The sequence below is a fragment of the Crocodylus siamensis genome, chromosome 9 (assembly GCF_052110815.1).
Source record: "Crocodylus siamensis isolate JL-2025a chromosome 9, ASM5211081v1, whole genome shotgun sequence".
Lineage (NCBI taxonomy): Eukaryota > Metazoa > Chordata > Crocodylia > Crocodylidae > Crocodylus > Crocodylus siamensis.
The window spans coordinates 13,673,370-13,701,147 of NC_143403.1; the positions used below are offsets into that span (position 1 = coordinate 13,673,370).

A 27,778-nucleotide genomic window follows, 5' to 3' on the forward strand; every position below is an offset into this window, starting at 1 on the left:
AATTTGTGAATAAAATTCTCTTGGGTTATTTCTTTCCTTGAAATGACAGGCCTGGATATTCCAAAGAAGCAATATTAATAGTAGATGCATCACTTCATGCCTTTAACCTCTTAAGTTTTTCAAAGAGAATTAAGAAGTGTTCTCAACTACTAAATAATTATACCAGGCAGTGAATGTGAAGGGAAAGCCTTTAGGAAAAGCTAATAATCTACTGATATTGCTCACAGACATGCTCACTTCTCTGTTTGTACCACATTTTTAGCTCCTCCTTGTCCTTCATGATTATTTAGGCATTGATAACCACCAGCTTTAATATCTAGCAGTTTATTTTAGATACCCAACTAGGGCCATAAGATGAAAGCACGATGAGCACAGTTTCCATCACAACACCTCCTGCCTCTCCAAGCCCACAGATCATAGTTCCAATTACTTCTGAAGAGTAGATTTGTGGCAACATCCTTCTCAGTGCAAGGCTGCGTGGTTGGGCTCAAGAATGCTAGCAATCATATTTCAATTCCAATCCAGTGTATCGCCAGAAATGTGTTCCTCAAGTGGTCTTTATTATTTCCACATGCCCTCCAATATATGTTCCTAATTCAGCAAGTTACTTCCACTGCTAGTAGGTGAGCAAGTGCATTGACAAGTAAACCCACATTTTTCTAAACATTTTCCTAGGAGCCCATCACAACATTGCTCAATCAGCTGTAATCAATGTTGAGGTGTCAGCTGAAATGTAAAGCTTTGAGGAGTTGTACTTTGGGGATTGATAATAATCAGCCAGTTATTGATAATAATCAGCCAGTTTTCAACTAACAGATTATTGGGTTTGGAAGCATCAGTCTCTGCTCAAACCTATTTGACACTCATTCAAAGCAATCTGGGCCTGGAAGCACCTCACAATGGGAATTTCCCCAAACATTATAAGTCTGGAAACATATAGTATTATATAACTTGTGCCTGATCACCTGGTCATCAGTTTTCAACATTTCTTGAAAGCTGGGATGCTATGTGACCTGAACACACTAGAGAATATATTTTGACATAGGCCTTCAAGACACACCTGCATTGCTTTATTTCCCCCCATTTAATTTGCCCTATTGACTTTAATTAAGGCAGCTACAGAGCTATGAGCTTGGAGAACATTTATAAAGAGAAAGTGTTTGCCAGGTGCAGGCTTTTTACCATCCTCAAATCTAACAACTAAGGTCTTTATCGACACTGGGTTGTCCTAGAACCAGAACACATTTGATTTTATTTAAGTGCAAATCAGTCACATCAAAGCAGTGCCCTTTTAGCCTTTTTGAATAGTGAGTTTTGGCAAACAACTTTTATAACTTTACTTTTCTATTTCTTGTAAGATTGAATCACAGGCATTCTGAGAGTGATAAGAGCTCACTGATATGAAAACATATAGGAAAGTGATTGGAAGTGATTACTGAAAACCATTGCTAGCTTTCTTTTGTATTATTCCTGCACCTGTATCATAGTGGATTTAGCCACAGAGCGATGCAGAAATTCTATTCCAAATAAGCACTAAGTGCATCCCATCTTACAGATCATGCAGGGTGAATTAGTCATCTAAAAGCTCATGCTTTGGCATGGGGAGAGGTAAAATGTTACATTGATTTCCCAAGTGTCTAACAAGTAGATCAAGTAGCACTAAAATGAAATTGTCAAACTGGAAAATGATTTTCATCAGAATAATCTGTATACTCCAGAAATAAATATTTCAGATCATGTCAAGAACTGGTGCAGTCCAGCACTGTTGTTTGATATCTTTTTACCAAACTCGCTTGTGCCCACATAGATTTTTTTTACTCTGCCTTTTTTTAAAGCCACTTCTTTTTAAACAGTGCCCAGAGGCAGTACTGATTAGGAAGTGGTGGGGAAAACTTTTCTGCTTCATTCTGCCTTACCAAAGACAAGGTATGTGTTTTCTCTGGAGGCATGTGGCATGCAAGACAATGTGGTACTTCATGTAGGTAGACCTTGTACCCAGGCATAACCAGCTGTCATCAGTCCAGACCTTCCCCATCTAAAAGCAGTGTGTGCTATGGACTTTGCAGAACAAAGAAGAAGATGTATAGCATTTGAAGAGCAGGGCAATGACTCTGTAAGTAGCACTGGGTGCATGTTGGCGTGGAGGGAGCAGGGCAAAGAGAGACATTAACATTGGCACTGATCCATCTTTAAAGAAAGAGCCAGGATCCCTGTGAGTGGTACATGTAGCCAGGAGATAAGGGATCTGGCAGCCCCCATGCCATGAGTATCTGGGGACATGTGGGAAGGAGCCAGGCTGCCCATGCTGCATGTGCTGTAGGATGGGTGCTGGGCAGCCCATGAGGTGGGGAGAGCCAGGGAAGGGGCCTGCCCTCCCACCCATTCAGAGTGTGGCCGCCACATCTACAGCCCCTGGCTTCCCAAAAGTTGGACAGTCCTATTCTGGACTGTAATCAGCCAGTTAGGTGTGGCTGATCTACTGCTGGACCTCTGCACCCCCATATCTGTCAGGGTACCTGCAGTCAGACACTGCATTTGACCCCACAGTACATGAAGACCACACTGTGAATTAGAAACGAATGGTTGCTGAGGCCCTGGCTTGGAGCACATGTAGTGCTGACATTCCTGAAACTATCCAAACACCTGCATTAAGCACATGTTGACATCACAAAAAGTAAAAACTGGAAGATAAGGTTATTTCAATGGCAAAATCAACATATGTTAGAGGGAAAAATCATGCATGAACTGTATGATGCTTCTCCTGCCTAATTCTCACAGAGTCTTACACAAGAGTCACTTGTAGTTGCTATCACCCTTCCACCATATTTTCTGTTACTTTATCCCTTCTAGTTTTAAAGTGCTCCAGCCATGGGACTTCCAATATGAGGAGAGAATTACCTAGTTATAGAACAGCACCCACTGAAGGGAACATTTCAATACTACTGCTCATGCAAGGAACTGCTCAATGGGAACAGAAGCTTCACAAACCTTGCCGTGGTCTTTACTCCATACCAATGTTCACAGGCAGTCATAATGCGCTATAAACAGTTCAGGGGATTTATACCGCAAGCTATTTTGGGGAAGAGACCATATTAATTTTTCAGTGCTATATAGCCCTAAATACGTCGTACTAAACATGTAATAGAGCATCATGAGACTACAATGAATAGATTGGTGGAAAATAGTTACCGTGGCTCTAATTCTCACTCTCGTTGCCTGCCGCCCCCTCCCCCTCCCCCGGACTCTGCTTTTCAGGTATTGTTCCTGTGCAGGCAGGCAACAGGATTGACAGATACAATAGTCATTGGTCTCATCTCACATGACCTGTGATGTGCTGGGTCCCCAATGAAAAGCAGGCCCTCCATTTGTGTAAGCTAGAAATGCTCAGTGGTGGAAGTTGCCCTAATTATGCACAAGTGAAGCCAGGAAGCAGCATAGCATTTCCAAGGTCGGAAATATCTTTTTATGTTTTGTCTGTTATAATTTTCCACCTCTGGTGCCCTTTAGTCACCACTGAATTAAGAACTGTAAGACACCACCTACACCCATTTTTAACACAAGGACACAGTTCGAGCCTCAATTAAAGAAAACGAGCAGATAAAAATAAAAGCAGAAGTTTTTTTCAATGAGTCCTTTTTAGAAGAATCATAAGGAGAAAGACGGATGAGACAAACAGGAATGAGGCAATCCTCGGCTTGACTGCTAAGGAATCTGAGGTTCAATACAGAATGTGGTATTTTAGCCAAACACCATGGCACTGATTCAGGAAAGCACTTATACACATGCTTAAGTCCATCCTTCTTCAGGAAATCACTTAATAAGATGCTTCTCTTTAAGGAATTTATGCACTGGGAACTGTTTCCTGAACTGGGGCCTATGTTAAGAGATAAGATCCAGATGTAATAAAACCACCCTAATCACAGAGCAGGATCCTAGCTAAAACTTGTATCTGTCTGACAAAGCAACACAAAGACTAAGCTGCAAAGGCACTGAGTTTGCCTTGAAATAGAGTTTTGCTTTTTTTTTTTCAAAATTATGCTTTAAAGCTAGCAAAGATGCATATGTTGTGTTGAAACATCGTGATCCAGAGCAGGCCCCACTCTGCTCTAGATGGGCAGACAGAGTATGAGTGGGCCTCAAACATTTCTTCCCTTTATTGTGCCCTTGCATAAAGAAGTGGTACAGAGGAGTAGTGTGAGCAATGTGCAAATTTAAAGCCTGTGAAAGAGCATAGAAGATTGGCCTCAGGCCTTCAAATTTGGATCTTGTGAACGGAAAGCCATTTCTCAACTGAAATCCCAAGTTGATAATTATTTTTAAGACGAGGTGTTTGGATGGTGTGTTGCAAGATACCGGAGATACCTCTTTATTTATTCAGCGTTAGATGCGCGGCAATAGCAGAACCTGGAGATCACGACTGTGTGGATTACTGCGGGTAGGTCTGTGTGTGGCACTTCCCAGGAAAATCTACAAGGAAAGAAAACACGTTTAGTGGTTGAGCATTACAAGGGGAATCATCCACATACCACAAAACTCTTCTTTCTTCCACAGGTGGTGGACAGAAATGGAGAAGGGGGTGATGGACGATGCCTGAGCCTCAGAGTACTACAAAACTGGGAGCTCTTGAGGTGCATTCACGTATCTCTGCCTTGGGACTAGCCAGAGAGGAAGGATGAGAACCAGTACAGTGTGATCCCATGAGCTCCATTACCCCCATGATCTCCAGGGTCAATGGGAGCTAGGAGGTCCCTGTGAGCCAGTTCAGCATGCTGTAATGCACAGCAGTGTCCCCGAGTGGCACCACACCTCCGAGTTCCCATCCTCCCCCTTGCCTCATGGTGCCTTACTTGCCTAAGCTAGGAGCAAGTTATATCCCGTGCCCTTGCCCAGTTACTCACTCACTCCTGGAGCAGGTAAGCAGGGAAAGAGCAGAGTATGGGAAAAGGTGTAATCTGGGGCTGGTTCAATCTATCAGGGAGAAATGAGGAAGCAAGGAGGAAGGGACAAAGTTGGGCACGAGAGGAGATTCACCGAGCATTGGATTTTTAGAAGTTTTTTAAGTGACTAAAAATGCAAATTAGCCCCACCCCTCAGATTTCCAAAACCACCTTAATTCACGCTGCAATCAAATAGGAGCTAAGTACTAAAGCACTGCTAAAAATCCTACTACTATCACTGGGATGCTAGTGAGGACGCAGCCCTTTGGACACCAAAGGATTTAACTGAAGGCTGGTGTTAGTCCATCAGAATAAATATTGTTCTTCTTTTTAGTTTACCAAGTGGGCAGATCTAAAATCAGAAGCGACTCCCTGGTGAGTGTGCCTGAAATCATTCAGAATTGGGAAAGGACACTGCTCTCTGTGCGACTGGAGTAGTCCACCCCACCCAGCAAAAATTGGCTTTGGAGCACATAGCACAAAAATAAGTATACAAAAGCCTAGAATAATGGCAGGAAGAAACAAGACAGAGAGGAGGAGGAGGGAGGAGTTCAAACAAAAATCCAAAGCTGTTTTAAAAAGAATTTCAAAGTTTCAGAGAGCAGAGAGAAACCTGAATGGGAAGAAAAAGCAAAAAGAACATATACTTTGTGTGCCTACACGTTTAACTTTTGAAGAAGAACTTCTCATCTTTCCATCTCCCGCTTTGACACATTTACAGAGCAAGCAAATACAAGGAGGAAGAGGGAAGTCAGAATGAGAAAGAAGGCAGACATCAGCCTGCAAACAGAGTGCTAAGGGAAGACGGATGTGGTGTGGGCACGAGGTCAAATTACAGCAGAATAATAAGATAGGATTTTCTTCTGGAAACAAACACTGCAGAAAAAAAGTAGAATATGCAGTTCTCTCAGATATATACTGGATAGTTTACAGGTGTCAGCTGGACAATGGATGAAATGAGGGACTACTGTACAATAAAATAAAATAAAGTAAAATATACAGAGAGCAGAAAAGCAACAAGTCAAGGAAAGCACAAGTGAAACAATTAATTAATTGATTGATTGTTTGACAATTGGCTGTATATTTTCCCATCTTAAAATAACTGATAGGCTTCATATCATATATTTTTTTTGAAAATTAGAAAATAGCAAAACCACATTTTATTTATCTAAATTAGTTGCTCAACCTCATCGAGATGTCTGAGCTGATCCAAAGCACCAATTTCTTCATCCCTAAAAATGAGGGCTGGCAGTTTAGTCAAAGGGCACCATAGCATTCAGAATCGTACAATGCGCAGGGCTAGAAAAGTCCCGCAAATGGCATGTCACGGTGCTATTTAATCCATCTCAACATAGGCAACTCTTGGTTTCAGAACTTGCCATTGCAGAACGGATGTCATATATATTTCATACACAACTAGACATGGCCGCTGAGTTAAAGTTTCAAAAATTTCTATCGACTGTCAAGGCCTGTAAGTTACTTTTGTGTTTTTGAAAACGTTACCCATGACTTTAATTCCACATCCCCAAATTTGTCCTTAATAAATGTAATGATAATTAATATAACACAGAACACCACCATACTTGACTGGTAGAGAAACCCATGAAATCCACTTACAATACAGTCAGGCTTAATTTATTCAGTTATCTGTGGGTCTGAAAGACTTCAATGGTTATCAGTCTTGTAATATATTATAAAAAAGTAATGACCGGCTAATAGGAAGTTTGTCTACAATATAGATGCTGACCCCTCATTAATCAGCTCAAGTCTAATATAACAGGCTGCATTTGTCACTCTCTCAGTCTCGTAACAGTTACAGAATAGGGGGTGGCTCTCTAAGGCAGCGGGTACCTTCTGCTCTGAAGGTAATCAGTGAGAGATGAGGATGCTCAGCAAATTCCAGGATGGGGCCCCTCAGACCTGGAATCATCTTCTGTAACGATGAATGAATCCTATGACTTGTGGTCGCCAGGTGGGTTTCTGAGACACTTCTGAGCAACCGTAGAATGATAAAGATAATTGAAGCACTGTGTTTTTAAATATAGTTTTCCATTCCACCGATAATTGCAACACCCTGAATTTCTAACCAGGCAATAAAAAAAAGAAGTATGTTTTTTAATCAAATGACAATTTAAAAGTAAGCAGCTATATCACCTGACACAATTCAATACTCATGAATGTAAACTGTGTTTTATTTAGAAAGGCAGAGGCTGTTAAGATGTATAATGCTGCCGGCACATCTGCCCAAGCAAATAATAAAATATGCATCAGATGGGCCCCTCAAACAATCCATTTCTAAAAAATATCTTTTTTTTCCCTCAATCACTCTATCAACAGGATTAAATACAAAATAATTCAGTTGTTCATGACATTGAAGTAACTAATGTACTAGTGCAGTTTCATAGTCAATTGGCAGTGAAATACTTAAAGACTTTAATATCATATGAATGACAGAACTTTCTAAAATATCTATATTTCTATTTATATTCATCATGTTCCCTTACTTTTGTAGCTCATGCATAAAAACACACTAATGGGCAAGTATAACTATGTGCAAGTGTCAGAAAATGCATTATTCCTTATATGACATCGGGTTAATATGTCTCCTGACTGTATTGAGGAAGAATAATGCAGAAATATCAATAAATGGGAATTGTAAAGGGTATAAATATGGTCAGTGACACAAATTAAAGCTTTGATTGGTCACAAATGAAATAGTTTTATCAAGGGTATTTGGTTATGCCTTTATGCAGAGCAGGAGCAAAAGTATGAACTAATCTCCACCTTCGAAGCAATTGTTGTACCATTGTTTTTAATCAGTTGCTTGAAGCAGATTCAAACTTCAATCCTAAAAGTGTATATAATATGCACATATGCTATTGTGTTTATCTGGGGAGGCTTTTTGGTTGTTTCTTTGCTTTTTGTTTGTTTGTTTGATACTTAAAAATAGGTAGAGCCAGATTGTGATGATCTTACTTACACTGGGCATATCTATATAAGACATTTACTGTGGAACTCCCTAGCTTCTCAGTAAAACATCAGCATCTACACATCCAGTGCTATTAGGATGGTGTAATCTAATTAACTCTGCCATAGAATAGTACTGCCAGACACAAGTACCATCCTAGGGAAGTTATTTACTCCGCTGTAAGACACTGATGTGGCTGGCTGGGTCATGAGGGTGTTTCAGTACGGGAAGCTCATGCCCCAGCCAGCCCATCCATAGCATGCTGAGCTGGGCCAGAGCAACTAGAGGCTGGCAGGCTGACCCCCTGGGCTCCTGCCAGGTGGGGCTATGCTACCCCAGCTCAACGTGCTGCAGCCCCAGGTGCACATGAAAACACTTTGCCCGGAAGCAATAAACTCCAGCAAGAACTGCATCAGAGTTTATTCGGGCACATTAATTGCATGTGTAGATGCGCCCACTGCACCAGTAAACCAGTTGACTCCAACAGGACATTGATGACATATGGCACTATTCAGTATGCATACGTGCATCAGTCTGATCCATCCACACCTAGACTTCACTAAGCTTATTCACAGCCTTTACTCCCTTCATGTAGTACTTTGGCTTGTGAGCAGATCCCTTTATTGCCATTGGACTTTGCAGGGAGTCCAGTTCTACTCTGTGGTTGCGTCTACATGAGACACTGATTGCACAGTAGCTTGTTACTACTGCGCAGTAGCACCACATGGCACAAAGCAGGACGTGATATACTAATGATATACTGTGCAGGACCAACAAGCTAATGTGCAATCAGCATTACCAAAAAGCCTTTTGGGGATGCCACTGCACAGTGACTCATGTAGTACTTGTATACACACAGTAACAGCTGCGCAGTCAGCATCTTGTGTAGACGCAGCCAGTGTGAGTAAGGTTGGTAGCAGCCGGCCCACCGAGAGCAATTTGTAGGGCTGTAACTTTTGCATTCAGTGCTCCAAAAACACAGAAAGGCCCTTCGGATTCTCTGTTTGCTTAATGAGAGCAGACAGTGAGTGGCAGAGAAAATAAGGATAATTCTGCAGATATCTTTCTCTAAATTCTGTCACCTGCATTGCAATGAGCTCCAGACATTTGTGGCAGCTCTTCCGGACAGCCCTGAGATTCTGCCTGGCTGCTCTGTCTCTGGTGGCGGAGACAGGTTTCTTGCCTTCCTCCTTATGCTAATTAGAAGCATGTATGCTCTGCTGACCAGACTATGATTGAATACAAATGCTGGCTACAGCCCTTCTATCAACTCATGCATACTCCCTTTCTCTCCCTTTCTCCTTCCATCCCTAGTCGCAAGATGCTTCAGGCAAAAGGCAAGAGCATTGTAATAAAATGACATCTCCAAACACAGAGAGCTTTTTTTTTTTTTTCCAAAGGCCCCTGGCTATCTCAGTTTCATTACATTTCTCAGGAGGGGGCATCACTCCCTGACAAGTAACATCTGGCCCAAGAGACCTCCTAATTTAAAACAACAAACTAATTATTGTCACCTACTCTTTCCTGTAGCTTTTATCTTTATTTCTTTTTTTCCCCAAGAATCATCATGCCAGCATATTTTTCTATTTGTACTATTAATGCTCTGTTTTTCCTCTTTAAAATATTCGGCTTTCATCAAGGGGAAGAGAATCCACAATGTATCAATCGACATCTATTGCTCACTATATTTCAATACCTGGTTTCAATCTGGCAAAATGTCTTGATTAAAGGCCTTAAAATATCCGGATACTGGCGCAACGAGTCCGCCTGCCTGCATGCGGCATTGTGCTCAGCACAATACCCTGTCATTCTGGGTTGTCACTGGAGCCATTGGGTCTTTGTTAGAACTCGGATGCAGAGCAAAAGGAGCTGCAGGCATTTGTTTAAACAGTTGGATCTTTTTTTTGCTCCAAATGCTTTGGGAGATATTAGAAGCCGGCTTAATAGTCTTCTCTAGCAAGGTAGGCAGCTATGTGGCACTGTAGCCTACCGGAACGAACAAAAAAATCTGACACAGGGAGTCCAATGTTCCAACCCTCCCTGGATTTTCTCGGTGATTTACTTGGTGGGCTTAGCAAACCATTTAACCTGTATATGCATAGATATCCCTAACCCTCACTTTTACCTTTAAAAAGGGACTGGTGGCATTTAACTCACCATGTGCAGAATTTGTAAAGCAGTTAAAAATGGGCAATGTTATTTTGGTTGCTACTGCACACAAACTCCCCAGCTACCCAAAGCCAACATTTGCCAAGAATTGCCATGCAGTTGTACAACTTGGTAAAATTATAAGCTGCAAACTCAGCCCCAATGAAGTCAGGAGCTTTGACCTTTACTTCAGTGGGGTCAGGAATTTACTCCTGTTTTCTGTATGATAGTGCATTACAGCTAAAAAAACAAGGTGTCAGAGAAACATCTCTTTTAAGAGAAACAGTCTGATCTGGGGGAGACACTTAGCAAGCTGGCTAAGATGACAACTGGCTGAGAAGCATGGAAGAACTGTAGGGGACGAATGTGCTGGCATCTCAGAGTGTGTCATTATTCTCTGGGAAAATAACCTGATACTGACTCAGGTAAATGGGTAGATAAGAAAAAAAAACTTAAAAGGAGTGAAAAGAAAAACAGCTAAACCAGGAGGATCTGAATTCAGGGCAAAAAGCCCCAGAAGTTATCTCTATACATAAACAAATGCAGCAGACGTCAATGTGGAGACACCAACAATTAACCATTTGTGTTCATTCAGACCGGGACTTCAATTCATCTTTTTTATCACATGCTTCAGTTCCTGCCCTTTGATGTAGACAGAGTCTGGCTCTATAACCAAATGCCTAAAGGTGGTCTAACCAACAGACAACTGACACCAGGATGCTTGGGTTTAAGTGTCGCTTCAAAGCATGTTTAAGACTTCTAAGGAAGCAATTTGTATTTTACTATATATCCTTATTCTACAACACATTGCAATTGCAGTTCTGCTGAGATTCTGGTACCAGTGACCTGAGGGTTGTTTCCTCACTGTCAATGACCTCTTTTAAGATCGCACTTAATCTAGATGGGCAATCCCCCAAAAAACCCAACTTGAGCACTACCCTTGCTTTGCTTTAACACTGATGAGCCAGTAATTATACTGTAGGACCCAGGACTACATTTTTTGTTTTCTAAGAAAACTATTGAAAACCATCCATCTCTATGCCTCGTGGTTTGCATAAGAGCAATGAAGGGACTCACTTCAATGTAAACTGTGGGAGTCTTTAAATTAGCAGCATTATTCTTTAGGAAGAACAATTTTACGATTGCTGTGCTGTTATATCACCCGGAGTTACTTTATGTATTTTACATTTCCAGATTAGATTATTTTCCGTTCCCATCCCAAAAAATAGTTTCTATCTTCTGGTGTTTGTTTGGTGTTTCTAGGTCCCCAAATGTTCCCTTTGGCAGCAGAAGGCATGGAAGGGAGTTTGGGCTTGGGACAACCGGGGAAAACACCGATGGCACTGTTTCATTAATCATTGTGGAAGAAGAGCAGGCCTTGCTCCGCAGCAGAATAAATGGAGGGATGCCGAAGAATCAGTAGGAATCTAAGGAAGTAAGAAGCCTCTCATCTACCACAGGCCAAGTTGACTTCGGTCAGAGCTTGGTACTGGTCTTTTCTGTTGACATTATCCCAAGTAAATTGTAGAGGAAGGCTTTCAGCACGAATGGGACTCTGTATAACAATACGGTCCTCTTATTACTGTTTGTTTTACCATAGTGCCGGGTACTGTATAGCAATGGTTCTCATCACCAAGAATTTATAACGATATACCACGGCTTGCATCATTTAAATGAATATATGTGGTGGCCAAAGGCAAATGCTCCCTCTCCAAATGTATTAGGATTCCAGTGCACAGGGACTAGATAGGGACTCATGCACCAGATTCCTCTCGTACGTATTTGAAATCCGACTTGCTCACAAAGGGAAAGCATTAAAACAGCATGGATCTAGTTACTTCAGACGTATGAAGTGCAGGAAGTTCCTTGATCGTGTCCTAGATGGTGACATTGAATTCCCCTGAGCTCCCAGCACACACTTGCCTCGTCTTTGGTCTGTGTGTTTTGGATATAAGCTAGTTGTCATTTACAACACGACCGGTTATCTGGCACATACCAAAATGATCTTTGACACATTTTCTTCTTAGAGGGTTTGTTTCTGGCTCCCACTGGGATGACCTTGAGTGTAGGGCCAACAATGAATTTAAACCACGTAATTGCATAGGTTTAAATGAATCATGAATATAATTTTACAGCAGAGATTGGTAACAATGTTTAGCTAAGGGTCTATCGACATTTCCATTATAAAGGGGGTTTATAGCTTGGCTTTTTTGATCAAACAGGGATGAAATTTATGGAATGTCATACAAGAAGGTATTATATAAATTAGACAGGCAAGGTTCTTTGGATAAATGTGGTATCTTTTATTATTAGACCAACTAAATAGTTGCAAAAATTGTTCTTTGCAAGCTTTCGGGTACAAACACCCTTCTTTAGGCACAGGGAGAGTTTGTAATTAAAATTACAATTGTAAAGGAAAAAAATTAATACAATCTAAATAAAATTTACAAATAAAATCCTATCCTAAGCAGAGTTTTCAATGTGAAAGCCAAGAGGCGCTACAAACTCCATGAAGAGGCTTCACTTTTATTATCACTTTTATGCAGGGGGCTACCATACAAGGAGCAATGGTCCAAAGTATAAAAGAGAGAGGAAGACAGAGGAGTCAACTGATATTCACAGATAGATTATTTCACCCCAGAGTTGAATTACTTGACTTTGGGTTCAATTCTGAAAGGTACTGAGCAGCAACTTTCATTTCTATTGACTGCAGTGAAAAAGTATGGGTCTCAGTATCAGCAGGATTAAGCCCTTTACAGAATAGCGCTGAAAAGGAAACAGGTCACGCAGAAGAATTAATTACACACTTACTAATATGGTTTCCAGGCAATGCACAGTGGTATAAAAATGCTGCCAAGTGAAATACTCTTTTTTTTCAGAAGGCAGCAGGGGACCATATTTACAATTTGAGAGTAATAATATTTCCAGTCTCATCTGTACGAGGCATGAAAGAGACCACAGGGAGATACATGAAGGGGGCAGCAGCAACAATCAGAAAATAAAGTTCTCAGTGTAATAGAATGGTCTTCTTTTCATTTCCTGCAGAAGCCCAGTTCACTTACTTTTAAGTGACTGGCAAATACTATGTAGGCCCTGCTGTATGCCACCAAGAGAGTAAATAGAGGTAGAGGAAAGGAGAAACAACACAACTATTACTGCAGGTCTATTTTATTAAGATTCCTCCCATACAAATTATAGAGATGTCCATACTGGGGCTGAGTTTGGCCTAAGCAAGAGATGGGAAAACAGACGGGAGACCTGAAGGAAAAGTACTGTGGTAGCAAAGAGGCTGACACTTTGAAAGGGGCAGCAGAAATAATTAAGGGGAAAACTGAGGTGGTAATGAAGAAATTAAAACCTGTTCTAGTGATTTCCATGCAGACAAAGGATCCTTTAAAAAGGAAGGAAGGAAGGAAAGGCTTTGACTTTTTAACTACTTTATTCTGGGGTTCAGGGTATAAAAAGTTAGCCTTTTTGGGGTCCAGGTCCAATATACAAAGCAAAGACAAACAAATTACCATCAAGCCAAGAGTACCCTGTCATTACATTCATAACATCACACTGTGACAGACACCTTCTCTGTATCACACGTCGTGCCTAGCATGCCGTTATGCAGTTGGGACACCAGGCACATGGTTGTGCAGACCAAAGCCCTCTATAAACAAATGATTCCTACCCTGCTCTATCCAATCATACGTGTGACAATACCTTCAACTTCTCACACAAAGAAAAAAGCAAAAAGCAGCCTGGTGAGGGCTCAGAGCATGGCATGAGCTGGGAGTCACAGTCCGACACTGAGCCTGCCCCGTCACAAGGAAGGAAGGACTTTTTTTGACTTTTGAACTACTTTATTCAGGGGTTCAGGGATACAAAAAGGGTGGCTGCTTACAAAGCAAAAAAACCCAAACAAATTACTATCAAACCAAGAACACCATGTCATTGCATTCAACAGCTCTGAGACACCCTCACTACATGCCACGTCGTGTCTTACATGCTACTTATGTCGGAGTGCCGGCCACATGGTCATAACTATAAATAAACAATTTGTACCCTGCTCCATCCAATCATACACGTAACAAAACCTTTAACTTCCCACACAAAAAGAAAGCAAAAAATCAGCCTGGCATGGGGCGCCTCAGAGCTGGGTTGTGCACCAGGGGTTTCCTCAGCAACTGCGGGAACTGCAGGTGATGGGCCTGCAACTGGAGGTGGAAAGTGGTTTGCCAGGCTCATACCATGCCACGGTAAAAAGCCGGAAGCACTGTCCAGTTCAAAAGCATAAGGACCAACAGGAACTGCTCCTGGTCAAAGGTGAGGGCCCCCACCCTCTGCAGAAACCGGTATGCCAGTTGTTGCCAAGGTAGGCGCTCCTCGCTGTACAGGAGTCGTTGAAGGGCCTGCAGGTGGAAGGTGACCACCTTGCTCGCAAGGTGAAACAAACTCTGGCCCCCCTCGGCTGCAGGTAGGTAAAGGACAGCTCGTGGGAGCCAGTGGCACCCATCCCAGAAAAAAATCGACCAGAAGGCTCTGGACTCTCTCGAGTAGGTCTTCTGGCAGATCGAGTACAGTGCACCAGTGCCACAAGGCACCCCCTTCCCCACCTCCAAGCTGTCCTCATCCTCGGTCAACAAGGTCATTGACATGACAGCCGGAGCAGGGTCAGGCTTTCCAGCATAGGCTCTGCCCCCGCACCAGCTGAGGAAGGTCTCAGTGGGGGTGGGGAGTCCCGAGTGGTCCCTTTCACTTTCTTCTCTTTGTTGTTTTTCTTCTTCTGTGTGGCAGATGGCCCACCCTTCATAGAGGTTGGGCCAGACTGCTTCTGGCCTGCCTCCCCAGGGCCAGCCACCTCAGACAAAGCCGTGGTGGAGGGCAACTGGCAGGAGGCCTGAGCCCCATCATCTGACGGGGCCTTGGTGCCACAATTGCTGACCACCCCAGCCACCTCAAATCAGGGTGGTCAGGGCAGAGAGTGGGGAAGTGGAAGCATCAGCCTCTCCACCTGGTGGCATCTCTGTACTGGTGGGGGTGGGCACTGTAGGTGGAGTGAGTGTGGGGGGAAGGTTGGGGCCTCTGCTGGATGGCATTCTCATGCCAGAGACTACAGCCCACTCAGGTGGAACAGGGGTAGAAGGAGGTCGGGAAAAGCTCCCAGCCTCACTGTGTGTGTGTGTGGGGCCTGCATCCCAGAAGTGGATTTGCCATCCATTGGCGCCGCTGTAGTCACCGAAGTTCTGGCCGATCTCCCCCGTGGGCACTGAGCTGCTAGGTGGGAAGAGCTACCACACTGAAAACACATGGTCTCCCCAAAAGAAAAATAGGTCACAAACCTCCACCTGTTGCACATGAGGCTCAAGGACTGAGGTAGAGACCGTGGGCCCTCCCTGAGAAGCATGAAAACCTGCCTTCGAAAAGACAGGACATGCCTCAGTTTGGGGTTTTTACTCCTTATGGTCAATTGGTGAAAGGAACTTCTAAGAACCCCATTGGGCTCAAGTTCCTTGGTCAGCTCCGAATCGGTCACGAGTGGAGGCACATTAAAAATCACCACCCTCACTGCTGGGGTGTCTAGTGGCATGACAAAATAATGCATGCCCGCGGTGTCCAGGCCCCCTGCACACACTCTGTTAACTAGGGTGGAATCACTCAAATAAATCATTGGGACCGTGTTGACACAACCTGTGTAACGTATGTTACGCTGCCCCAGGAGACTAGCAAGGGCATCTACGCAGACCTCAACCCCAATGTAGGGAGGGGTGTAAACCCTCAAACCGTGGGTAATGGGGAGGTTCTGGGAGGCATCCTCATGCCAGCTGCTGGATGTAGGAGCAGCCATTCCTGTTAGAACAGGGTTCATTTCCAGCTATAACTAAGCAAAAGGAAAACATACAAACAAAAAAAGTTTATACTAACTAAAAAGATAAGTGTCTGGGAATACAGCCACAAAACTCTAGATGGGAGGGGGTAGGGGGTGAAGGGAAAAAAATGGGGGGGAGGGGATAGAAACAGTGAAAAAAAGAAAACAAAGGGGGTGGGGGCAGAAGGGGTAATTAAGAGCACCCCTCGGAAGGCAAGCTAATGGAAAAGATAACTCCCCACAACAAGCAAACAGATAAGAGAGAAAGAAAGGAAAAGAGACAGTAAGAAAGAAGGCTGTAAAGGCAAAGAAACCGGAAGTACAGGGGGGAGGGGACAAAGAGGAGAGAAAAGGGAAAAAAAGGCTACAAAAATGAAAAAAAAAAGAATCAGAAAGTGAGATAAACAGAGGCTAGAGACCTTTAGACAGGTGGGAGTGGGAAAAGAAAAGAAATAGGAAGCCGGGGAGTCTTACGCTTGGGATCGCCCCACGCAGCTCCAAGCGAGCCTGGTCCGGTGCATCCAAAGCGGAAGGAAGGAAAGAATACTGTTTAATTACTTCTGGGAACTTCCCATTCGCTCACCTCTGCTGATTAAAAATTAGCACAAACAGGCCTGATCCCACATACCCTTATTCAACACACTTTACATATGACTAACCCCACTGCTCCAAGTGCTACCCACATGTGTAAATCTGTTCACAGTCTAAGCCATAAATTCTCGTCACAGGCCCAGACAGGACCTCCTGCAACCGTAGCCCAGGAACCCCATAAAGCCCTTTGGGAGCAATGCTCACAAGTAGTTCATCCCACTAGCACGAGCAAAGGAACCTGATTTCTGATAAGAATTCCAGAGCGTGTTTAAACAGCTGTCTGTATTCTTCAGGGAGCCTCTATAAATAACCTTTGAGATTGACGCACAGAGAAATTATTTTGAACTGTACCTGATGTGCAAAAACCTGTTTTTTTAATTGTGTCATTCAGTAAATTATGGCTATTTAAGTAATAGTTTTCATTAGCATAAAGGCACCTTACAGTAAAATGCAGGAATACGACTTAGGAATAACCTTTCACAATTGTGTCTACTTGGTCCCATGATTCAGAACCACCTAAAAAGTGACTTCTTGAAATCTTCCGGTGCTTCTAGTATTTCATCTTAATGAACTTTTATTCTTTCCAAAGTTTTGGCTCACATCTTGCAAAACAAAATTGACCCTCCTTACAGCATGGCAAATTGTGATTCAAGATGGGTAATGGGAGGGATAGCAAGAAATTCTACATTACACTCATCTGAAAACTCTGAGAAGTGTATAACAAGGACAGAGGAGCTATCCAAGTTACTGTAAGCTTCATTGGTCTCTTTTTCAACTACACTTTTTTGTGAATTTCTTGATCTTTTGCTTTGGTTGACAACTTGATCATGAGGACCATCATTTTAGACATTGGGACAATCATCAAATGGGATTTCTAGGGACTTTTTATGGGCTTGAGTTGCTTACCTCATTTGGGCTTTGGGAAATTTTCTCCCCATGATGAGGCTCTCATCAATGTCTAGACATATTTGTGATCAAAACAGCAAAGGTGACAGCTCAAATCAATAGCAGCTAATGCAAACAAACGCTGGAGCCGAATCAAATGATAAAAATACCTGTGGGGGGAAAAATCATAAAAATCTTGAGAAAAAATAAATTAGAAAAGGGCATCTCAAGGAAGTTTCTGGTGCAGAACCAAGACCTTTGACAAGTTAGTGAATGAGACCAAGTAACTGTAGAGCTATCTGACATATAACTATTAATACTAATGAAAAATATCACAGCAGGATGAGTGCTAGACAAGCATGAGTGGCACCACAGGATTTTACCTGAAGTCTAGACCACAATGGAAAAAAAAAACAATAAGAAATAACCTATTTGAAGCTTAAATGAGAAAATTCTATGGTTGCCCTCATTGTGTGCTTCCAGATGAGTCTGCACATGCCTCTTGCAGCATCTCAAACCCTTTGAGATGCTGCAAGAGGCACATGCAGGAACAAAAGAACATTACCTGTGCTGCAAATATGCAGCACAGGGGTAAAAATAGACCCTTGGATATCCAGGGGTAAAAAAAAAGCCTGAGAGAAAAAAGCAGGGCAGGGCATGGTCCACAGCTATGTCCTGAGGCAACAGAGACTTGGGTCCTCCACCCAGCCGCTCTGGCAATCAGCCACCATGTCTCTATAGCTGGCTCTCACCCCGGTGCTGAAGCATGCTGCCTGACTGTGCAGGGCAGGCAGCATGCCAGCTGCAGGGAGCTGGACCCAGGCTCTGTGCCGGTAAGTAGGAGGTGGGGGAGGCTGGAGGAGGGGGGGGGCTGACCACGGGGGACCCCTGCCGGCTGCAGCCCCTGCCTGCCCCCTAGCTCCCCAGATTGCTGCCCTGCCCAGCCCCAGCCCCTACGTACTCCCCCAGCCTCCCCGGTGGCTGTGTCACCCAGTCCTAGCCTCCTGGCACTTAAGAAAATAAATAAAATCCCTGCACCCACCAGCTGTAGCAGCAGCTGTTGGGGCCTCTCAGGCCTCATGGCAGAGCCCCCGTGCACCATGAAGGGCAACAGGGAATGGCCCCAGCTGCCTGGCACCTGAACTGCTACTGCTGCATCATGCAAGTGCAGTGCAGCTCAGCAGGGTGCCATGTGGCACCCCGCACTGTCTGACAGCTCAGGGCCACTCAGGCTGAGCGGCTCCAGGCTCTGGGTGATGGCTGGAGCTGCTCGGGCCAGCCCCAAGCTGTCATAGAGCATGCAGCACGGTGCCCTGCTGAGCCATGTTGCAGCTGTGTGATGCAGCAGTGGCAGCATGGGTGCCAGGCAGCCAGGGCCAATTCCCTGGGGAGTGCTCTGCCATGAGGCCCTAGAGGCCATGATGGCCACTGCTACAGCTGGTAAATGCAGGGCTTTTTTGTTTTTTAAGTGCTGGGACACTGGGGCCAGATGGGGCAGCCATCAGAGAGGCTGGGGGAGACAGCAGAAGATAGGGCCAGGAGGAGCAGTGAACTGGGGGGCTGGGGGAGCAAGTGGGGGGGTGGGGTTGAGTGAGGCAGTGATCCAGGGGGCTGGGGGAGGAAGCAGAGGGTGGGGCTGGGTAGAAGGCATGTGGGACATGCAGGGGGCATGTGGCCCCTGTTGGGAAGGCTGTAGCCCCTGTGGGGGGCAGTCTGTGAGTTGTGCTAAGGGGCTGCACCCTGTGGGGGGGCAGAGAACCCACCCTTTCTGAGCAGCCTCCCCTTTGGTCCCTCTACGATTCAGCCACACCTATCCACACACACCCACAGCCCTCCGACATCCCTCCATAGCCACCCACAGGTGCTGGACCCAGGCTCTAGCTCCCCCTGGATCCAGGAAGAGCCAAGCAGAGTTATTTTGTCCCACGTGGCATGACTTGCACCACACCAAAGTGCATATCCAGGCACATGCACTGAGGCAAAAAGCCCGGCTCAAATTTGCACCACTTCTGTTTGAGCTGCTGCAAGTGCACATACTTGCATGTGTGGATGCACCCATTAAATCTAGCCCTCGCCCAAATTCTATGTGCTTATTCACTGCTGCATGTTTTCCATTGGAAAGTACCATAACTACAGCTTTTGTCACTGAATTATTGTTGTAAATTGAAACCCAAATACAAAGGGTATCTTTTTTTTGTTTTTTATTTTAGAGGTGGGTGCAGGGATAATGGTTGGTTGCTAAAAGTTGTGCAAACTTTCCAGAAGGTTTTCCATAACATTTGGACTAAAAAATGCTGAGCTCCAAAATCATCGTGATCTTAAATATTGTCCTGGTAGGTATAAAAAAACTCAGATTGTATGGAAATGATCAGCATCCTCAACACATGCTAAGGGCAATTGGGGTATTTGCTGTTCTTTACCATGTTATTGTGGAATGCTTAGCAGAATGAGTGTGTGTGTGTGTGTGTGTGTGTGTGTGTGTGTGTGTTTGTGTCTAAACATATGTATTTTAGAGATGAATTCAATACTCATAAAAGTTATCAAATGATCAATAGTCATCATCTGCTGACAAAATTTCCATCCTCTCAAGTTCTATTGTGCAAAGGTGGTACTGGACCTAAGCTAATACTCCACACCAAGAGGAGATGACCCCAGCCCACACAGCAGCAGATTTCCAGCTTCAGGGATTTCAGAGGTATGTCTATATGTTCATTAATGCACCATAGTTACTGCATATTTAGTTTAGTACTTCCCTGATGAAGTACTAACTGAATGTGCAGGAGCTATATTTACTGTGAAGTAGCGCTGGCACAGTTATTTGTGATGTTTGCTATGCAGTAGCTTAATAACACTGTGCAGAATCTTAGCAAGGTTTCGGACCAAGATGCTACTATGTGCTGTTTTTAGGCTATTGCACAGTAAGCGACTCATGCAGACACTTCCCAGGAGACCCAATCTAGGCCTCTGGCCTAGGGGCCAGGCATGCAGCCCCACATCCAGGCAGCGGGGAGAGGTGGGGCATGTGACTTCCCTCCACAGCCTCCCACATTCCCAGGGGGGAGGGGGAAAAGCTCTGAGTGTTTGAGAGCATGAAGCCTGGGGAGACATGCTTTCTTGGACGCCAGGGTCCCACCACAGTTAATCCCCAGGGCTCCACTCCCAGAAAGGGGGTAGCATTGTGGCTCCTGACCATGCCTCAGCTTGCCAGGCCATCTAGTTGGCAAGTCAATTGTCCAGGTCTGAGACAACATTAAGCCTTAACCTGCAACAGCTCTAAAAGGCTAGGGACAGGCATTCAAAAATCCTGAGCCCGAATGTATTCAATCTTTGCAGGTTAGTCTAACCTGGCTAGGCTGGATCAGGCACTGTAAGGAGCATGTGGTCTGCTAGCTAATACTGAGAGGTGCCTGTGTAAGGCAGAGGGGACCAGGGAATAATCCCTGCTTAGCAGGGAGTGGTGAGGGGAGGAGGGAGCAGGGGGAAGCCAGACAGATGCCTGCAGTGTTTGCCGAACTCCAGCCAGGAAGCAGAGAGGAGGGGCCAGCTCTGCTGTGGAGTAGAGAGCCCTTCCCAGCCCAGAGACCATGCTAGGATGCTGGGGAGAGGCTGGTTTAACTTAAACCAGCAAAAGGTCTGGGACAGACATTGCATAAACTGGTTCGACCCAAATCATAGAATCATAGAAGTCGGGTTGGAAGGGACCTTGTAGATCTTCAAGTCCGACCCCCTGCCTGGGCGGGAGAAAAAAACTGGACTCAAATGAGTCCAGCCAGATGGGCATCAAGCCTCTTCTTAAAGATCCCCAGGGTGGGAGCCAGCATCACTTCCCTTGGAAGTTAGCTCCAGCTCCTAGCCACCCTAACTGTGAAGTAGCTCTTGTGGATGTCTAATCTAAACCTACTCTCCAATAATTTGTGTCCATTGTTCCTTGTCATGCCAGGGGGTGCAGGGGAAACAGTGTCTCCTCTAAACCCTTCTGGTCCCCCCTAGTGAGTTTATAGACAGTCACCAGGTCCCCCCTCAGCCTTCTCTTGTGAAGGCTGAACAGGTTTAGGTCCCACAGTCTTTCAAGGTAGGGTCTGCCCTGTAGTCCCTGGATCATGCGGGTGGCCCTCCGCTGGACCCTTTCAATGTTGTCCACGTCCCTTCTGAAATGGGGCGCACAGAACTGGACGCAGTCCTCCAGCTGCGGCCTGACCAGTGTCGCATAGAGGGGGAGGATCACCTCCCTGGCTCTACTTGAGATGCACCTGTGGATGCACGACAAGGTCCGGTTAGCCCTGCCAACCGTGACCTCACATTGTCGGCCCATGTTCATCTTGGAGTCAATAATGTTCAAGTTAAGTCTGATGCTACATTCAACCAGGTTAATCTCAAAACAGTTTCAGCCATTTTCAAAGTGGTTTATGTGCAATGAACATCTGTTTTATTACTGATTTAAACCAATTTCTGATCACTTAAAGTGGTTTATGTGTAATGTCTGTCCCTGGCCAAACTGTTCTAACTTTAAGACTGCCTAAGATTGCATAGATTTAGAAAAGTTTAAAGGTAACGTTTAACAGCACTGCTACTCCCATCCTACGTTTGTGTCTTCATTACTTTTCAATCCTAATTTTCTCCTTTTTTGTCCAGGATTATATGCTTATTTTCCTACACTTAGACTGAGGCCTCTCCTTATGAATGCAAATCCCTTACTGTTCTTGTCCATTTTTCACCAGCTTCCGCCTTTCTTTTCTTTAAATCTCCAGTCAAAAGACTCTTCTCTATGAGTTCTAAATGCCCTTTTCTAAAACCGCACATATATGTGGGAATGCCTGATAGACAGATGGGGTGAAAGGGGAGAGCATGAGGATATAAAGAAATAAGGTCAACTTGAGGATCAAGAAAGCCAACACATTACCTTCTTGCTGTAACTTTCCCTTGTTTATCCACATCCTTTGTATGTTTAGCCTTAATGCAAAACTTGGCTCCACTGTGCTTACACACTTTGGATAAAGTTCCATGTTCCATAGAGGTAATTTCAGCTCAGTGTGATGGAGGATACCAGATTAGGTTGTCTGATTTTAAGCTTCTCAAGGCAGGGTCATCTGATCCGATTGTCTCTGAAGCCCTGTGCTCACTTGTGGTAGAAGAGAATTAGAAGCAATAATGTTGTTAAGTTAGGTTTGCAGAGATAATTATGTGTGCATTAGAGTTCAAAATTAGAACCACCCATGGCACGACAATTTAGAAATAGCATGACAGTCACGCATTTGTTCAGGCATAAAGCTTTCTTAAATTTATTTTACATGAGGATAATCACTGAATAATAACAGTTAAATCTAGTATGATACTTTGTGGAAACTTATCAAGGTTGGACTTCATGGATTACCAAGTCTTCAGGCTCTTTAGTACCTGTAAGCATCAAAGTGAGCTTCAGTATTCATAAGTATGAAAATGTGTTTAACCTGTTCGGTTGTGAAAAGAGCCTTGAAAAAGAAAACCAAATATTCACCTGTAAAGTTTTTTATTTTTACTTTTCTTAGTGTCTTTTTGGTGGTGTTTGAGAGCCTGCAATCATATGGCTACCACTCCTGATTTTAAAAAGTGCAATGGCCTCTTTTGTCCATTTGGAAGTAAACTGCAAGCAGGCATCCTGTAGAATTACTTGGAATTTATTAAGACAAGCTCGAGATATTTGTAATATATGTGAATTTCTCAGACTTAAATTAATTAGCTATAACTGAAGCCTCATTCAAGGGCAAATACATAGCAGCCTGTAAAGTAGATATTGGGTGAAGTTGCACAGTAAACTTTTACCACACTAAATCTGCAAATGTAAAAGTCAGAATGTGCTGTGAGCAGTTAGATGTTAAGGGTTAATACAGCTTCTTTCATGCACAGTTCTGAATTGCCTGAGAGGGCTGGCAAGCAGGGGCTCTACCCTTGCTCTTGAGGATGGGGGCAGTAAAGGGAGGGGCTGGGAGTGGTGCATCTTGGGATGCTGAAGGATTGCAAATTGCTCATTTTATTTCCATGGAACAGACTGAGTTTACCTAATGCAAGCTAGGTAGTACAGCTCAGAGTTCACCCTCACTTAAAGTAGTGTAATTCTGACATGCTTAGAGAGCACATAGCACAGATGAACATTTTAAGTTTTAAATGCCCTTAGTATGGTCTAAGTGTAACATGTAACTTCACCCTTAGACTCTCCTGCATTTGTTATTGGTATCACCAGTACCAGAATGCTGTGCCCAGATCTGCTACCCGCAGTTCAAGAAGGATGTTCCTGAACTGAAAATGGTTCACACCCATAATAAAATGGTTGAACAACAGTTATTTATACACGAGCTCCAGGGGAACATCCAGACATGCCCAGGTATGCCTCTTGCAGCATCTCAAACCCCTTTGAGATGCTGCAAGAGGCACGCAGGGGAACTAAAAAATGTTTGCAGCGGGGGAGCAAAACTAGACCCCTGGATATCCAATGCCCTGAGGGAAAAAATACCCCAAGGGAAAAAAATGGGTCAGGCAACTGAAGGCTTCGTCCTCCACTTAGATGCTCTGGCACCTTGCCAGAACATCTCTGTGGTTGGCCTTTTACCCAGTCCTGAAGCACGCTGCCTGCCCATGCGGGACCTAGACTGGGGGGCCCCAGGGTCCTAGACCTGGCTTCTGCCAGGTAAGTAGGGGGTTGAGGGGCTGGAGGAGTGGGGAAGGGACCTTCCCCAACTCCCTGTTTGTTCCCCATGACCCCCACCCCCGTTTGTTCCCCAGCTCTTCTAGCCCTCCCACACTCACTGGCAGTAGCAGACAAGCAGCAGGAGGATGGAGAGAGCAGGGGGATGTCTCCAACTCATGTCCAGGGGCTTGTCTCCAGCCCCCTACATGTTCCCCTGCTCATTTTTAGCCTTGGGAGGCTAGAGACAGCAGGGGAGTGAGCAGGAGGCTAGAGACAGCCCCTGCGACATTTCCCTGCTCGTCTCCAGGTTCCTGCTCATTCTCCTGCTCATCTCCAGCCTCCCAAGTCTGCCCCGAGTGGCACAATTTGCTCCACAACAAATTTCATGTCCGAGCAAATGCACTGAAGCAAAAAGCCCCAGCTCAAATTTGCAATGCTTCTATTTGAGCTGCTGCAAGTGCGTATGCTTGCATGTGTGGACATGCCCCAGGAGTGTGGGGGGTAAGGGTGAGGCAGGCGCTTTAATTAGATGGACTCTGAGAACCACTCTAATTAAAGTGTTCAGGGGGTCTTGTGTATCAGTGTCCCCATGTTTCAAAATGGCAGTGGGGGCACTTTAACTAGAGCTTGTCGAATAAGCTTTAGTTAAAGTGCCTCACTGCCATTTTTTGTCTTGGGGATGCTAATACACGAGACACAAGTCTGCTGGACTGTGGTTATTACAGTGCATTGGAGCAGCCTTGCTGCATCTGTATAGGCACACAATGTGCCTTATAGTGAAACATGTTGAGATTGTTTAGCATAATAAAAGTTAAGGAGTAACCTGAACCAAAAGCATGAACCTCGGGGAAACACAAACATGTTTAAGGAACACCATTCAATCTATCTGAAATAACAAGATTCAACAGCTACTGGCTATTTTCAGACTAAAAAGAAGGCATAATTTTTTACCAGGCAGAGGCATTTAATCATTGAGATTACTTACCAAGGGTTGTGGTAGTTAATCTGTCACTGGAAATTTTAAAATCGAGATTGGGTCCTTTTAAAAAGGTATGCTTTATGTCAAATAGAAGTTTAAATAATGTGAATTATACGGCATATATTATACAGATCAAAGTAGATTTTCACAGCAGTCATTTTTCACCTATAATCTATAAATTCAATAGTTTACATATCTATATCCAGTTGTCAGATTGAAATTAGCTTTACAAACAATATTTTTATTATAGATTCATTCAGCTCAATGTCACTTCTGGGACTTGATAAAATATTTAAGGGCACATTATGAATCAGATATTTAAATGTATTGTATTTGTTACATGTCCTTATTTTGTTTTTTTTTAGTGATGACTGTAATCAAGTGTAGTTGAGATAGACAGATCCAGTTGGAAAAAACACTGATAGCATGAGACATCATACCATCCATCTAAAGATGAGTGTATAAAATTATGCAAATGATATGAGACCATCTGTACCAAAGGACAAAGTAAAAAATTACTTAAACATATTGACCAGACTGCATATGGGGCACATGCAAAAATTACTCATATGTTGTACAGGAAGAGATACTCTGGTGATTTTAACAGCATGATACTAGCCATTATAAGAAATGGTTTAAAAAATAGGAATATAAAACTAGTGTTGTAAGAACTTCCCATTGAAAGCAACATGCACACAATCAGAAAATAAAAGACCAACTTTCTGCTAATAAAAGCTTCATTTTTTTTTATCTACATAGAAAAAAACCGGAATCCATTAAAATGATGCAGGCTCTCCAACTATCCTGTGGGGCAGATTCAGATTTAATGTGGATACCTGACCTAATGTACGGTACATTTACGCCAGTTTTAAATTAAGCAGCTTTCCACCTTCCAAGGATATTATATTGGAAGTTGTAAACTACGAGACTTTACACACAAATCAAGGGCTTCTGATGATGCTATGATTTCCAAAGTAAAAAAGCTTCAGTGATTTCTCAGGTCGACAGAACCCTGGGGCTGTACATGTAAGCATGCATGTACAGAGAAGACTTGCACTAAACACCATACAATACATTATAGCCTTTTCAAGACAATACTAGCTTTGTTTTGGCAAGATGACAAAAACTAGGTATAAGGGACTAAGCTACTTTCTATTTATTCATGCCTGCTCAGGCTCTATTAAAGTAAGTGGGGTTCTACAAAACCTCATGCCAGGAAACACAAAGGACACACATTTTTGACCACAAAAATGCCTATGTGAAATGTCTTCATCCTACAGCTTTGCACTCCGGTCCCGCTCCAGCAATGCACTGAGGTGCATGAACCATGCACATCCTTTATGTTAAGCTCAACCTGAAGTGCTTTGTTAGATCAGGACTACAGAAAACCAGTCAAGATTTCTAGAATTCTGCATGTACCAAATTTGTCTGCACAACTACAAGTTTTCTGAGTAATATAAGGCAACCATACATTCAAATGGCCAGTTAGATGTTGGGTACATTAATGGTGTGTTCACTGCAGTAAGTCTAAAACACGGTGACTAATGCACAAACTCTAAAAATAAAAATCTCAATATTTGGAATGCCAAATGCTAACTTGAATGCCCAGCTACAAAGCCAGATGTTAAAACCTTGAGGCTCACATTTGAAAACTGGGTTCTCAGTATTCCTAAACATAAGTTAATAAATATACTTGTACATTATGATATTGCTTGTTTTCATTTGTATTCCGTTAGCTTGTGCTGCCCAATTTCATGTTTACTTTTTTTCCCCTGCTGCCTACATCATCCTAATATCTTCATGGATTTGTTTATAATAACCTTTAAATCCTTTCTTTGTCATTACATTTCATAGCTGTTCCATTGTACAATACACTCTTTACTTCAGCTCATTGCCTACACATCAATTATTTCACATTTGTCTACATTAAACACTAAACAGTATTTTCCACTTACTGGGCTAGCCACTTAAACAAACCACGGTCATCTGAATACAGTCAGCTGTTTTCCTCATTATTAGTTATACATTTGATTTTGGTAGCATTAGCAAAATGTCATCAAAGCAGTCACAGGGTTTGGTATTTGTCACCATGAGAATCCCACAGAACCAAGCTGCTAAATGAATATCATCATTTTAAAAGCAACATTCACAAAATGATATTGCTAAGACTGAGCTGTCTTAGCAATTTCAAAGCCCTGCATTCTCTTCCAAATGAATCCAAATACAAACAATAGAATAACAGACTCCTCCTTTTCACACTTCTTTCAAATACTTTTCACACAGGAACTTGGATATCAGTGGGGCTGAACAACCTCTCTAAACCCCTTTAAAGCAAGTAATAACCACAGCTTAAAACAAATCAGAAACTTCAAATGCAGATACAAATATTTCCAAAAATTGGAAGATTTAAGATCCATACGCTTACTCAGAACCTAGTTTGGTAACAACACATTTGCCTTTATGGCTAAGGCCAGAAATTACACATAAACCAGCATAAGGAATTGGAAATTGGTTCAAATCTGTAACATAACAGAAGTTCAGTGCACATAAAGCACCTTCAAAATGAATTAAACCAGTTTAAGATAAACCTTGATGGATATAGTATCAGACTTAAGTGATTTAGATTAAATCAGTTTATTGAACTTCTGTTCCAGATCTCCTCCCAGATTCCAGTTAACTCACAGTCCCCCAGCACCCCAGGATGGTTTGCACGTCCCCCACATGCCCTCCCCACTCCTCCCCACCACAGGCTGGA

The 27,778-nt window shown here is 43.5% G+C and overlaps 1 long non-coding RNA gene across 1 annotated transcript in view; it reads right to left on the reverse strand.

Moving 5' to 3' along the window:
- Positions 1 to 4,157: 4,157 nt before the first annotated feature.
- The window catches only part of LOC149857119 (uncharacterized), a 155,784-nt gene continuing 132,163 nt past the window's right edge, over positions 4,158 to 27,778 (reverse strand). The window contains exons 2-4 of the long non-coding RNA XR_016444294.1: positions 22,284 to 22,502; positions 17,405 to 17,553; positions 4,158 to 4,467 (exon numbers count right to left, since the gene is read on the reverse strand). This is a non-coding gene — a long non-coding RNA (uncharacterized LOC149857119). The remainder of the gene's footprint in view (positions 4,468 to 17,404; positions 17,554 to 22,283; positions 22,503 to 27,778) is intronic.